This window comes from Dysidea avara, chromosome 9, assembly GCF_963678975.1.
Source record: "Dysidea avara chromosome 9, odDysAvar1.4, whole genome shotgun sequence".
NCBI classification, from domain to species: domain Eukaryota; kingdom Metazoa; phylum Porifera; class Demospongiae; order Dictyoceratida; family Dysideidae; genus Dysidea; species Dysidea avara.
The window spans coordinates 18207724-18224489 of NC_089280.1; the positions used below are offsets into that span (position 1 = coordinate 18207724).

The 16766-nt window shown below is 38.8% G+C and overlaps 1 pseudogene; it reads right to left on the bottom strand.

Moving 5' to 3' along the window:
* Nucleotides 1-6027: 6027 nt before the first annotated feature.
* On the bottom strand, nucleotides 6028-14936 carry LOC136266501 (von Willebrand factor A domain-containing protein 5A-like; annotated as a pseudogene).
* Between the last annotated feature and the right edge of the window lie 1830 nt (nucleotides 14937-16766).

A 16766-nucleotide genomic window follows, 5' to 3' on the forward strand; every position in this document is an offset into this window, starting at 1 on the left:
CTTCGATAGTCAACACAATGTCGAGGAGTGCCATCCTTCTTTTTAACTAGTACTATTGGTGAAGCATAGAACTATTTGCCGGTTCTACACAATTGATTTGCAACAATTTATCTAGCTCCTCCTCTAGTTACTTTCTCAAGGCATATGGTAATCTTCTTGGAGCTTCTCTTACAGGATTTGCGCCTGCAGTGTCTATTGAATGTTCTACTACATCAGTTTCTCCTAACTCTTCATCACACAAAGCAAAAACTTGCTCATGCTGAAATAAACTGTCCAGTAACTGCCTTCGTTCAGTATCAGAACATTGATCATTGATCTTGAATTCTTTCTTCAATTAATTCAATCAATCACTAACTTGACACATTCTAACTGACTGCTCTTCGATACTTTTGGGTGATTCTTCCCATAGGCTGTTCCACAATGGATCACCGTGTTCTACTAGACTAGCCTCTTCTAACTGTCCAATGACTGTTCCTTTCTTGAACACTTGTGGTTGTGTTCCCCAATTAATCAAAGTAATTCTGCACAGAGTTTGACTTCCACAAATTCCATCAGCAAAATCACATTGTGCCTCACTCATAATATTTTCATCTGGAACAATAATCTGTAGACTATTGGGATTCAAGCTAGTGCTGTAATGCACTACATCAGCAATGGGTTTATATGTAGATTTCACAGTAAGTCGTGATTGTGCTGGCACAAGTTCAGTACACTGTAGCGTCATTTGTACACAGACGATCTTGTACACTGAAGTTAACAGCCACTTGTTTCTGTGATTGGCCTACCACATCAATCCACACAGTGTGTCCAAGCATTAATTGCACAGTATGTTTCAAAACCATTGGAAGAACTATTGTAGGTCTGCTTGACTGCTGTGTTGTAGTTACTAAGTCTTGCAATGTTGAAGAAGCTGCTGGTTCAGCTAATGACTCTGTTGTGTCACCTGTGAATGGTAAAGGTAAGGATGGTAATTCTGATAATGAAATAGGTAAGCTGACTGACTCTTGACTAACGATTCACTTGTAGGTACTTCAGACAACTTTTGTGATTCCAGTAAATTTCCTGCCTGACTTAACTGCTGTTACAGTAGCAAACTTTCTGTAACCACCTCAATTCAATTAGAATGAATTATTCTAAAATCAAAGCCAACAAGGGCATTTGTACCCATAATCATTCCACAGTTCCAAACTTCTCCTTGCCAAATATGCTTGGAAGAGTCCATCACATAGCAGGGAATTTGTAAGCTTAACCCAGTGATTTCAATGACAACATGTAACTTTACCAAAGCCTTGGCACCAAGTGGGGAACCCTCTGCTCCATTGAGCTGAGTATCAAGGGATAAATGTTGGGCCAAACAGAGACACTCCAATTTTGTTTTTCTTTGGTGTAGGGAAGCAATTGTTTTCTGACAATACATACTTGTGAGCCTGAATCAATAAATGCTCTTGTTGGAATGCCTCCAACTAATACATCAACCTTGTAAACTGAACCAACCACATTAGTATTACAGCATGTAGATGATTTACTTACAGATAACATACGTATCCATACCTCTGATACTGACAGGCTTTCACTGTTTTCATCAACTGGTTGATTTACAAGCTGGTTAAATATTTGCTCTCTGTCAGTTGACTGGTCACATGATTATTGACTGCTCTGCTGTTTAATATCAACTGACTCATCGTGTAACTGTTTACTGCTATGCTGTTTACTATCAGCTGACTGACCTTCTGTTACAAGTTTCACTACATGAAATGACCTTGCAAGATGACCCTTTTTGCCACACTTAAAACACTTAACTGTTGACATACTGGTACTGGCAGACTCTTGGCGGGACTGTGGGTAATTTGTTTTTCCATCATACCTGTAACTAGACCCCTTAAACTTGCTTTGAAACTCTCTCCCTTCTGAACCTTTGTAATTAAATCTTCTCTCTCTCTCTTTAACTGTTTCTTCAGCCTTCAACAACTTTTGAAACAATTCTTGCAAGGAACCTTCACTCATCTGGCCAACTTCTTTTTGTAGTTTAACAGGAGCCTTGTTCCACAATATGGACTCCAAATTGGCATCAGATAACTTTTGAGGTGCCATCCTGTGATAGCCTCTCATCGATTCTAAAAGTCCTTGTACTGAGCCAAACTTGTCATAATACTCATGACAGCATTGATAGGCAGTTCTTGGGTCCATGTACACTCCATATTGACCTCTAAAGACCTCAACTATCCTCTGCCGTGATGCTTTGTCTTCTGTTGTAACAGTTCTTTGCCAGGTAACCTTTGCAGAATTAGACAAAAACCATGAGAACCAATGAGTTCTGTCATCATCTGTCCACATGCAGTCAGTTGTGGCTTGCATGAAGTCAACTAGCCAGACTTCAAAATTATTTTCACTACTCTTTCCAGAGAATTTATCAACTCGTTTCTGTAATTCTCTAAAACCTGGGGGACATTTGAAAGTAGGCACATTACCATCATTTTCACTACTATCACTATTATAGTCTTCTGAAGGAACAAACTGCTGCTGTACTGGCTGCTGCTGTGCTGGCTGGTCAGAAGGCAGTGGCTGTTCAGCTTGCTGTGACTTTCCTCCCTTCTTCCCATCTGGCTTCTCCTGTAAATTCAATTTTTGTTCCTCGAACAACTGGAGTATCCTGTCTCTGTCTGTTTTTGCTTCCAGTAGTTCTCTCTGTAAATGATCCACCAGGCGTTCTCTCTGTAAATGATCCACCAGGCGTTCTTTCTCTTGTAGTAACAGTTCACTAGTATGTAGTCGCTCTTCCAGAACAAGTGTTTTCGACTCTAACTCATACAATTTCTTTGTTACAGAACCTTGACTACAACAAATTGAACATACTGCCCATAGAGCATTACATTGTGACCGACATAGAAGAGTATATAGTTCTTCTGAAGGCTTATCAGGTTCTCTCATACATGACAGATGTTCCCAAAGCCCACACAACTCACACTATAGAGCTTGGTCTACGTTCTTAACATTATTCCTACAACTAGCACAGGGAGCTTGGGCCATGACTAAAAAGTCTAAAGTTATGACACTAACTAGCTTCTACCTGTACAACAAATCCTATCATTGGCTATGATGACACACACTCTAAACTAGTCTTAGGAAACTAAACCACTGTAAACTACTCTTACACTGAAGTGTTCCAATCTTCTTGAAGAGACTTGACAAGTTTCTAGTTCACCTTCTTCCTTCAGTATACTCTGGAATTTCTAGCTCACCTTCTTCCTTCAGTATACTCAGGCTCTTCTGGCTCAGTGAATGTCTCAGTGTCTTGGTAGGACCTCCGAAAGTTGTAAAGCCTGTCCCAGTTGTACACAGTTGTTGAGCAGACTAACTTCTTTCACACTGAGCGTTCTACATAAAATTACAGCTGTTTTTATAGCACTACATTATGTCATTGTTTATTGTTAATTAGTATGCAGTCTGGTAAGTTCTAGAACATTCTTCTCACATGCCATTAGTTAATAAGTTTCAATGAAATTTAGGTGATAAGAATTTCATACGTATAAGCACAATATATATATATATATATATATATCATACAGTACTGTAGTACTGTATAGTAGGGACATCAAAGGTGTGGGGGTGATCTGTGATATAGTCTAATATAACCCAAAAACCTGCTGCAATTTTTCCTCACAACGACATGACAGTATTGGTTGGGTTAAACCAAGCCCAAAAGTGTCTTCAAATCAACCCAAAACGTTTCCGTCAAGTTGCTACAGAATTTTTAAAAAAATTTATTCAACGGAATTTTCTACTGCCTGCCTGCCTGACGCCTTCAGTAAAGCTAGTAGTGGAAAACTGGCTACAGCTACAGCCCTGATTCTTTCACAGAAACGTTTCTAGTTCGCTTAAGAAAAAAACCTTTGGTATATTGATAAATATACAATGCTTGTGCTACTGTTTTACCTTTTATCCTTCTCCATGGCCATCAGTCAAGGTTCTACTGCTGAGTGTTAATAGACTACAGTACGGCTTCCATCTACCAGTGTGTATTGCATCAAACTATTCGAATACACGTGGTCGCCGGTTGCACCAAAAACACACGCGTACGTGACTCGCTGTTGATATCGATCAGAGAGAGCTTTGATTTGATTTTGATTTGATTTATATATTTAACCTCCAAGCAATTGGCTACAGCTGTTCTTCCTTGCCCGGAGGGACACATTACAATACATAGATAATACACACAAAACTAAACAAAGCAAGGTATAACTGATACAAAGACAACCAAGGTAAACAACTTACAACACGCACACACACACACACACACACACACACACACACACACACACACACACACACACACACACACAAAAAGCATGCATATAGTTACAATCATATTAATGTTATCAAAGGAGTGAGTCACAGTGCCGCTTAAAGACATCCACATACTCATAAAATGGAGAATTAACACAGTCAGTTACAGATGATGGTAATGCATTCCACCATTGAATGGTTTTATAATGAAAAAAATGTTGAGTAAAGCATAAGCGGAGCATAGGTATGTTTGCAAAATATACTGGTGTCCTTGTACTATAAGAAGTAGTTCCAGCGAAAACAATTGGTGGTTCAAGTGGAATACATTTAACTTGGTGGTACTGGTGGTACAGTGATTTAAACTGAATAAAATAAGGCAGTGGCAACCATTGCAATCTATGATAAAATTCAGACACATGATCATATTTCCTTAGGTCATAACACAACCTTACTGCACAGTTCTGCATCCTCTGAAGTCTTTGCAGTAGAGTGCTTCCCAGTGATGGTCCCCAAACTGTTACACAGTAAGACATGTACAAACGAGACAATACCAGGGATTCCAATAACATCTTCATCAAACTATTGTCAATAACATGTCAGTGAGACCTAAGCAAACATAGATAGTATGACATTTTAAGGCACACATTAGCAACGTGATGGGTCCAAGACATAGTAGAGTCAAAAATAAGTCCTAAATACTTCTGTTTCTCAGTAACTTGTAGAACAATACCACCAAAAGATATATAGGAGGATGTGTAAACTTTGTGGAACGATTGGAGGCTTTAAACCACATAATGGAAAGTTAATTTTTTACTCTGTAAAATCCACTGCTGTATTAATGAGAGTTGAGAGCACATAGTATTTTGTACAGCAGCTGAGCAACTCACGGCGAACTATATAACAATGTGTAAGTCAATAATAAAATTAATGTAGTTGTTTAGTAACAATGTTAAACCGAGTCGGGTCATCCAGGTCCTGCTTACAGATTATTCGGGTCTGACCCCACGTGCTAAATTAAATGTGGACGTGTTACTACACGTCATAACGTAGCTCTGTTTCTTTTGTGAGCCACGCCCACTGACGTAAATTGCTGTCTGTAGACATATGATAGCCACGCCCATTCATCAGTGTGTAGGTATGCACGAATCCACGCCCACTCACGTAAATTACTGTCTGTAGACACATGGTAGCCACGCCCATTCATCAGTCCGTAGGTATGCACGAATCCACGTCCATTATTGTCTGCAGGTTTATGTAGAGCCACGCCCACTGATCAGTTGTTATTGTATGAGTCATAATCTAGTATAATAGTGCTGTGAGTCACTCTTTTAAAATATTGTGACTGGTTTTGTGAAAAGCAGGCTATTTAGTAGTCATGAGCTTGCAAAAAAGTTCACAAACACTGGCAAGTATAAGAAACAATTAGGAATTTTAAATTAGAGTAGGGACAGTGTATGGTGCTGCAATAAAAAGTACTGAAACAAGCTGGATTGTAGTACGTAATGTCCAAATACTGCAAAACAATAAGAAGTGAATATCCCTACTGTGTATTGAGCGTAGCACAGTAGGGATATTCACTTCTTATTGCTTTACAGTATTTGGACATTACATACTACTCCAATCCAGCTTGTTTCAGTACTTTTTATTGCAGCACTATATACTGTCCCTACTCTAATTTAAAATTCCTAATTTTTTCTTATACTTGTATATATATACATAGCTATTATACATTTGCAGATGTAATTGAGGAAAATAAGTCTTATATGCACACTTCTCCAATTAATGTAATCAGTGATTTACTAAACTACTTTACTGGCACTATCCTTCAGTACTACAAGGTTTACATCAGGAGGTAACACTTGTTTACCAAGCCACTGTTCAGCCTTCATAATAACCAACTCTAACTCTTCCATCATTGAAGGATATTTCTTCTTCAGGAACTCAATTACAACCAGTGTGGTCCAGATGTTGGCTACTGTAGTGACATCACAGGAAACTGGACAACATTTCTTTAATTCATCTACTGACTTGGACATAGCACCAGCTAACTGATCATTCAGTACCCATGAACCATTGGCCTGTTGTAAGCCAACAATGAAACTGGAGCCTGACTGCGTTGGAGGGACCACTGCTGGTGCCAATGGCTTAGCTGAAGGTGGAACGCCTCTACTTGACTGAGAAATATTTGAGCGCTGACGTGATGGTGGTGATGAAGTACCACCACAGCAAGCTGATGTTTGATTGGTAAGTGGAGCGGCTGACAGTGTAATGCTTCTGTTGCTCAGTGTAATGCTTCTGTTGCTTAACTCCTGTACACTTATTGTTTGTTGTTGTTCTTGTACTTGCAAATTCATTGCTTGCAACATCATAATGGGTTGGTATGCATCAGCTATTAATTCATAAGCCTGCATGCTTCCTGATACTGGTTTGTTCTGGGCCTCGTCTACAGCAACATATGCAGTATGCCTGGACACCACACTTGCATCACAGCTCAATGCTATGATCTCCTGTTTATGTTTATTCTCATATGGCTCCCCATCATCCTGCCACTCCTGGATCATCCTCTTTGCTGCTAGCTGGTGAATTACTGCTACATCTTTTTCTGCTTGTCCTGCTGGTAGTTCAAATGGAATGTCAAATTTAAACTCCTTCCCAACAATGTCACCAGTCAGAGTAGCTTTGCATTTCACTTTGTCTTCTGTTTGATCAGATTTCTTCATCAGAAGACCATAAATGACAGTCTTGTCACCATTGTAGATACTGGGAATCTTATCTGGTACCACCTTCACCTCATAGTTACTGGGAAGATGAAATGTGACAGTGACATTATTAGCTGATGGTTGTAGAGCCTTCTTGAGACTGCGAATTACATGTGAACAACAAAACGATATGAAAAGACAAAATATTTACTGTACAGAGCATTTAGTTAAAATGTAAGAATTATTGCTGCTACATATTAAGCATTATATAAATATTTGTAGTGTTTAGATACAATAAATAGTTTATAGGCTTACAGTTGTACTTCCTGCTACATTATTTTATACAATAATATTTGGTATGCAGGTGCTTGTAATGAAGTATTAATAGTGAAGTAAACATGGCAAAGTTAGCTTGCATATGACTTTTCTGCATAAGCTGAACTGTAATTTTGCATATCTTAGAAATGGCCGGTATGATTAGGGTTTAAAGCCAAAGAAACATCTACTGTAGAAGTGGTGCCTTTCGTGAGCTAGTTACGTATGCTACTAAGTGCATGAAATATCATGGTTTTGTGGTCCAATGGCTACAACCATGTATACTAGTATGTAGATTGGATTGTTATGTTTCATGTAGGGCTCAAACAAATAGTCAATTTTGGTATTCATATTTCAGAAATTATAATCAAGGAATTGCAATTGAGAATTCATATTCTTAAAAAAGCATAGGGTTCCACTGATATAGAAAATACCTACCAATCCGATATCTAGCAGTAAATTTTTACTGATACAGATACTGATACCAATTGCTACATAAATTAGTTACCTATAGCTGTGTGTGACTGCTCTGTTAGAATATTTTTATTGTGCAGTGACTGTTCTATTAGAGTATTTTGATCTTTTTCATACAAACATAGTAAGTAGCAGTTGCTTGATGTTTAGCAATGTAATTCCTACATCTTTTATGCTAGAATAATGCTCAACACTATTTCCAGCCTGTTATACCCACATTTTGCTAGGATAGCATTTAAGATGATAGTTATAATGATGACGATTGGCACGAGTGGCTATTAATCAGTATCGGAATACCTAAATAATCGATACCAATCGATACCAAAATGCCCAATATGGGCTCTGATTCGATACCGATCCGACTATCAGTGGAACCCTAATAAAAACTTGAGCAATGACTGCAAAACTTCTAACACAACCCATCCTTGAAAGGCTGCATCTTTTATACAGGTAATTCAGACAATATAGTAACTTACCTTTGATTGCATTCGTTCATTGTCAGCAATAAATTCAGCTGATCCATTTCCAGCACGAGCAATTCCTCTCACTAGAGCAGTTGATGCTCCTGATCCAATACCAAATGTGAAGCACCTAAGAGTTACACACAAACACATTAGTACCTCAGTGTATATGATAAATCTCTAGTAGAAATAATCTGTATACCAAAATATCCCATGTTTTAGCATTAATATGCCAAGAAAGCAATTCTGGATTGATTGGGAAACTTAGAAGATTGTCATAAAGATGTCACTTTATTGTCTGAAAAATCAGTTATATACTGTATATCACTTTTGTTAAAATTGTACATTGATTTGTTAGAACACTACTTAGGTGGATGCCATGACACTTGGCTGGTATCTGTGTGACCTGCATGCAAATCAAGTCACACTCTTGGATTCTTTCAGTCTTTCTAGTTTTTTTTGTCCTACTTTTATAAAACCGCTGAAACAATTAAATTCTGCTGCCTCTAAAGGCTAATTTGGTGCTCTTGGTAAAAGTCAGAATAAACTAAACATGAGTGACAAGTACATAGAGGATATAACAAGTCAAAGATGATCCTTGTTTATCTGTATCCTCGTTTATCCAAAATTGGAAATGACTGTTCTATTAGAGTATTTTGAGTAAAAGTGTATGTTCTATTAGAGTATTTCAAAAGAGCTCTGTATATAAATGGATGGGCTTCAGTTATCCGAACAATTCACTTAACTGAACACTTTTAGTATTGCCTGAGAACAAAGGGGTTCGGATAACTGTACTTAAATGGTACCAAGCTTAAGGTCTTCAACCATCTATAAAATAGCATAGATACTTGCATACCTTGTAGGAGGAAAGCTTTGGTATGCGAAAGTTTCACGGTAGAGGGGAAGCAAACTTATTCATGGTCAAACTTTTGAAGTGGATGAAAGTATGGCGGTGCCCACTTAGAGTTGTAACACACCTTACTAAAATGGGTGTGGCTCCACGTATAACTAGCTACAGACAGTGATGCACAATCCCAATAAGTGGGTGTGGCTCACAAAGAAGCTTAGGTTGCTGCAGGACTTTCCACATATTTACTTATTTCACATGTCAACCAATCCGGACAGATATGCATTACAGCTAGCAGCAGCAAAATCTGTGAAAGTTTTGCTCATCGAAACTTCCCTTATATGGTATGTGCAATAATACTATATATACACTAGTGCAATAAAAAATATTAATTTAAAAATTAAGTAGGGTTCCAGTAATAAAGTGTTGAAACGAGATACAATGGTAGCAATGAACCTACTTGGCATTGTAGCAATGTGGGACAACCCCTAAGTTGGCATGTTTCACCATCTTTTCAGGGTATTTCTCATTGCTACAATGGATTTGCCTCATACCTAAAATCATCTCTTGTTTCACTACTTCTATCACTTGAGCCCTACTTCATTTTTAAATCAATAATTTTTTATTATACTAGTTTATTGACTTTTTTGTTAGAGTATAGGTATATGCATGTATGGCTGTGACTGCTGTATTATGAGTATCTCAATCTCACTACTCAGCTACACAGTAGATTAAGCTGGGGGCATAGACAATACCTTGTTTTCTACAGACCTAGGTCATTGAGAGGCGTGGCCTCAGCACTGATTATATTAGAGGTGTGGTGGTGTATTTTGATCATTTAAGGGGGTATGGCCCATTGCAATCGTTTATAAGCCCAGTTTATACCTGCTACCTGATACTACCAGGGATGCTACAGCCTGTTAAGCACCTCAAACAGGTTCACGGCATCTAAATACTCTCCCAAAGTGTTGATACAGAAAATTAATGCTTTGGTATGGTTTCCTGGCATAAAGAAGACAACCATTTAATTGAAAATAAAAAGAATGGCGAAGTGCAGAAGGCAGACATTCGTCAGAACACATCCTACCCATGAGTTTGTTGTTGTGATGTAAAATGGTGGGCGTGTGCTGTTTCATTTGGCCTACAGCCTTGTAACTGTGGTAAGTCAGACAGGCAGGCACACCAAAACCCTTTTTAATGCTGTATTTGATGTTGAATGGAGTAAGACTATTCTGTAAAGGTGATTTTCATAATGTGATATTTCTAGATACTTTTCAGACATGGCATTTTTAGTGGTGTCCATCGGGGGAACCCTACTAAACAGTGCTACTGTACTGTATGTTATGTCTTGTGCAGCTCTGACTGCTGGATTAATGGCAGCTTCCTGATTGAATTAGTGTTGACTTAGTGCTAAAATTAACTCACTGGTAGGCTTTCTGACAGATGCTAACAGCTATGCAGGACAAGCCTGAGCAGCTATGGAGATAATTCATTGATATACGAATGGATTACCATGTGCAGTCAGAGGAGGTTGGCAGCAATTAAGCGTCTTTAAAAAAATAATTACACAATTCGATATTCTGGAATGAAATAAAATGTGTGGAATATGTAACAAAGTGTGGGATCATTGTTTTGTTTACGAGAATTTACATACCCAGTCAGTGCTAGAAGATATGTGTCAAATTGAGTGATATAATTTTCACCTCAAAATCTAGGGTCTTATAAACTACATTATCTTAATGCTTATAAGAAGCACAACCCATATATCGAACAACCCCCTGTCACTCCCACCATTTGTAGATTTTGTATTGTGACTTTTGAGGCTCACATGAAATTTCACACCAAAATATGCAATTAAGGTGATATTTTAAAGTAGTGCTAAAGTGCTGCCGACCTCCTCTGATGTACAGTGTTGCATTTGTCAGTATGTTAATAGACATGAAATAATTCTGAAATTGATGATATTAATCAAGATTATTTATCATTGAAGTGTATGCCTAACTTCAGGAAACACTTGCAGCACGCTTACCATGACACTGTTGAAGGCCAAGCGTTCTCTTCTGTACGTGCGTGTAGCCTCTATTCTGATGTCCCTCTCTTTGCTGGCTTCCATGGCCAGTTGTTGCCTTGTATGGATGCGCAAAGTTTCTAGTCTGACCTCCTACTGCTGATCCTAAACCGAAAATGAGCACACCTAGCTCTGTCTCTTCCTTTCCTCAACCTCTCTTCCCTTTGTTCAAATGTTTCAGACAGGTGTTGAGCTATTTCTATTGTCATCTTCTGTGTAGCTGACTCTCTCATTGACTCCTCATGTCTTCACCCATCTGTTGTGCACTTGAAAGGCATGCCTATCATATTTGTTTACAGCTGTAACACTGAAGCATACCAGCCAGCCAGGAACAATGTTGGTTGCTAAAAAAGCCGGCAGCACCTAAAGGGCCACCTGTTATTGATTCCTCAACTCATGAAACACACTAAGGGCTTGCGGAACCACAATAGTGCAGAACACAATAATTATGTGCGGGTGCTGACAACTAGGAAGCACTGTGTACCAATTATGTTACGTAGCTGGCAAAGCTGTTGCCCATACATGCAGCCACACCATACTTACAATCTATGTGGGGCTTGCCCCAACTATCTTTATCTGTATACACTAGCACTGATATCTGATGGCTGAATTCGGCAAGCATGTGTCACACGTGACAAAAAAATCATTTACTTATCTAATAGATTTAGATACCTACTCCAAAACTGCAAAACATTTTGGAGACGGAGGCCCTTAAAAATGGTAATAGGGAGTTAGTAATAATGAAGTGGTGGGAGGATGGTGAGAATAAATTTAGTGTGGGGCGAGTAATAGAATTATGAAATGAAGAGTCACAGGAATCTATTGGAATTTAAATACCTCATTAATGACTTAACTTCAAAACATACTACAATGGCAGATCCAGGATGGGGTATTTGGGGCAAATCCCATCCCATCCCTCCCTCTGTGGAAGAGCCATACTTCTTTTGATAGAAATACTATATCCCTTGTGTCTCCAACCAAAATCTCATGAAAAAATAGCATATTACCACTATTTATTGCAAACTCATCTGAAACCAAAGTTAAACAACTCGAGGGGTAGGTAACGAGCCAAAATCATCCACGAAATTTCAAGATTTGAAATATGGGTGCCCATATTTCATCTTTCAAAGAACATTTCAATTCATATTTCTCCGTAAAATTCAAATTAAAGATTCGTAAAATTCAGTAAGTTAAATTTACAAAAATCCATAAATTCCTGTTAAATCTGCTCGATTGTCAACTTTCATCTTTCAAATGTACAAAATTTTAGGCAATATTTTATCTTTCAGAAATAATTTCAGAGGTGACCTACGAAATTTCAGGTCGTTACCTACCCCTCGAAACAACTGTTACCAGCACCTTCGTGCATACTAAGTGCCTCTAAAAATTATTATCGTGTTGCTAGTGTTTATGACTTTCATAGCCTTTTAACCAGCTTTTAAGACTTCACAACCATCTGCAAAGGCCATAATGATAAAAATCAACTTACTAAGAAATGATTATTGCTGCTTAAAAAATACAGCAATTAACAAGAGAATCTGCTCTCCCCAACCACCTACAACTTAGCCTGTTTGTGCCCCTCCCCTTGCCAGCTCCTGGATCCGCCCCTGTTACTACGCATGGCATAATCTAAGTACAGAGTGCACAAATACTATATACATTAAACAATAACTCTGCTACGGGCTCTGTGACAAATCTCCATGCATGATTTACAATACCATCAAAATCTATTACAAAAGTCTTCTTGCATTCATACATGTGACCGAATTTTGGAAAATCGTCGATATACGCACAATAGTACTTTTGTAATAAAACGCATTTAAAAACTATGGGTAAAAAAACGCAAGCTCCAGAAAAAAATTATGCAAGTTTTTATTACCTCACTGGTGGGTGAATTAAGCCTCCAATGGATAAATCCTGGGCATCATCGTGTTTGCCTGTTCATAGGGAGTACAAAAATCTTTGTTTCATCTCCATACACGAAAGGATTTCAAAGTTACAGACGTTTGTTTACGTTGCGGTGACAAAAGAATTTACCAATGATCGTTTTTCAGTGAATTTGCCTTCCTTCTCCAACACAGAAATATGCCTGGGGCAAAACTTATACCTTGGTGGATGCACAAATTCATGGCGAACACAATGAGCAAAGATTCAATTCCATATGCCATTGTATCAGTAAGTTATGATAGTTTATGTAAGCGCCTGTAGATTATTTTCTTGATAGCTTCTGTACATATCAATTTATTTGCTCGTCCGGATGTCTAGTGCTGTATTTCCAACGCTATGAAGCTGAAACTTAGCTAGTCCATTCTTCTGTCCCTGTAGAAAACAAAGAACAAATAAAATGCATTTTGAAAATTGTGCGGATATCGGCGGTTTTCTAAAATTAGGTCACATATGTTGTTTAGTCATACTCTATAGAACCAGTTGATGCATACGTGTCACTAAAATCTTCCATAGTGCAAAGAGGTGAATGGCATGCTCTCTAGCACATATTGATGCAAAGACATGCACACATACAGTATATGTAACTGTACTGTACATTCACACAACATACCCACCTTGTACTGTGAGAGTTCTTCCTCACTTCACTGATCACACTACCAGGGTTGCTAACAGAACCATCTGTCAAAATGAACACTTGTCGAGGTAGACCAGAAGACTGCGTGGGTTGTTTGAATATAAACTTCAATGGTTCAAGAAGTTCTGTACCACCAAAATCAGCTCTCATTGTCTTTGCAAACTCACTGGCTTTCTCCATTGTCTCTTGATTGTAAGGCATGCTGGATGGAAAGAAGGCTTCATATCTAGAACCAAAGCTGATGATGTTGAAGTAGCAACCTTCTGGAATACTTTTCAGAAATAACACTGTCCAGTGTTTCTGCTGCACTCACAATGTAAGAGCCATCCATGCTACCACTACGATCCACTACAAAGATAAACTCACAGGCTGCTTCAACACTTGAAAACGTTGGAAAAAAGTTCAGTATCACTGCATAGCTCTGCATTTCTCTCATATTGCTCCCCTCTATCGGTGCTTCTACAATGGCCATTGGCATATGAGGATCTTTGTATCCAATTAATACTGTGACATCTCCTCTTATTGGACCTTCATCTGCAATACAAACATTCATACTATCTGCAACGTGCTCTGTCTTTAGCTGATGAGTTGGTGAAGACACTTCTGCAACTCTACTAGCTCCTTCTACTGTCATCTTAAACTGGAATACTCCAGCAACAGATGCTTGCTTTACACTTGGGTTTTGTGTAGTAGCTAGTGGATCAGTTGATCCTTGTGGAGTGTAACGTGGCTTTAACACTGATGGTAAAGTGAACCTTACACGACCATCTGCTTCAATTGGTAGTTCTCCAACCATTCTGATGTTTATCTCTGCCTTACTTCCTGATGGAAGATTACCAAGACTTAAGCTAAAAATATCTCCGGATTTCTCCTCCGCGTACGCAGCAGACAGTCCACTGGTGATGGCATCATCGTACATGTCCCTGGCTTTCTCTTTCTCGTGTATCGTGGCCTTGATTTTTCTCCCATCAATAGTAGCTTCTAATCTGACCACTGCGAACGATTCCTCGAGGGGAAATCGGAACGTCACTTCCAAAGGATTGCTAGTGTCATTCGAGTAACTTAGAGTTGACGAGAGTCCAAACAGATAACCCTTCACGTTCACGTGCACCGAAACATCCTTGAGTGGCAGAACTGTCTTGTCGGAAGAGACCAATCCCACAACTCCTGTCATTATCAATTCGAGATCTACCGGTATTGCCGGATATGGGTTCAGTGTAAAAGGTGGGTAGTCTCGTGCCCATCCGGGCTCGCGCTAATGCGCAAACACGCATCAGCGCGAGCCCGGATGGGCACGAGACTAAAAGGTGGGGTCTATTCTACCATAGATAATAGAGTAAAGGGATAGGAAACGCAATAACGTGACGTCACAAAATACGTACATTTCTATTGGAATTCCGTGTAGTACGTCACGAACATACTCGTTACGCTTGCTGCGCTTGTATCAAAGAGAAACAAATTGTTGTAATGACAGAATTTTGTATCCAACAACTGTGAAACTTCGCTACAGTGAACTCAAGTAAGTAATCGAGGGAAATAGGATGGTACCGACCCTCAAGGAAGTTATACGCAAAATTAAAGGAGATTGAAAGTGAAAAAAACGGCCCAAAAATTACTTTAAACCACTTTACTTTCTTCGTAAATATATTCTATCCTTTTAACTGTGATAAACCTATTCCTTACCATTTAACAGAGGGAACCAGAGGAAATATCGGAGCAAAACAGGAACTGTTGCTTGAAGAAACGACTAAGTATCTTCCATTTTTAACCAAAAGTTTTAACCACCTTGCAGTACAACGCAACGCTAAAAGACTGTGTTGGTGACACGCCTAGCTTACCACAAGATTCGAAAGTGGAACCGGCTATAAAAGAAGCGGTATGGACGAGGCATGTAGGTACGATGAGCGAAAGTGTGACAGCGTGTAACAATCACGGTTAATGCGATACGCTTTGTTACAAAATCTACGGTCTGAATTCTCTTGCCAAAATCTCTCACATAGGCCTAAATACTTACTGTAGTCTGTTGGATTACTATTTACGCTACTTAGAACACTAATTCTCACAAAACTGTCTTGTCCTTTCAAGTCACGCGTAACGGAAATCAAACCGGAAATCGCTTGCGTTTCCTATCCCTTTACTCTATTATCTATGATTCTACGGAATGGAACGGAATGATGGACTAAACCACGGAACGGAACGCTTTCTCCAATTGAAACTTGCAACTTACCATTGCTGAAACTGCCCTTACAAGTTATTAGTGGCACCAAGAGTTCACAATATAGTCATGAACACTTGGTGGCACCTCCAGTGGGTGATTAAACATAAAATAAAAAGAATTAAAGGATCGATTGTGGGTTCTTATTAGTTGTCATTAGTAACGAAGTATTAATTGTGGGATGAGCTGTATCAGCACCAGTAATGTTCATCCATGGTCCATCTATGGATATATCATGAAGGGCACTTTATGTGAGCTGTTTTGCTTATTTTGACTTTAGAAAACAGTCTGGGACAGCTTTTCAAGTCATAAGTCAGTGTACAAATAAAGCAAGCAGGTAGACACTGGTAAACAGGAAAGAGCCAGCTGAATTAAAACTTGAAGAATTTTGTGCAGTGTGTGAGGAGCAAATATTTTAGCAGACTGCAAGGAGGCTATATTCTGCAAACATCACTGAAGTGTATGCATCGAGTTATTAACAGCCGGTGCAGTGGACTAATGCTGTATTTAATAGTGAGCTAATTTTTTCTGTTGCACAAATTCAAGGATGTGTCTGACTGCTAACCGGCCTTGAATCAGGCTAAATGCCAAAACTCCAAGATCAACCAAATATCGATTATAAGCCTTCTGTGCATGTAAAACCATACCCATACCCACCAGGCAAACGTGATTTGGAACAAGATATGTGTGTAATTTCAATGTATCTAGTCAGACCTGAAATGGAACACTCACATTAATGACATATCACCTAAGAATCCTAGGATTTCTTAACTGTAACATTTCACATGCTTCACTTCAAACAAAACAGGTTAAATTTGTTCG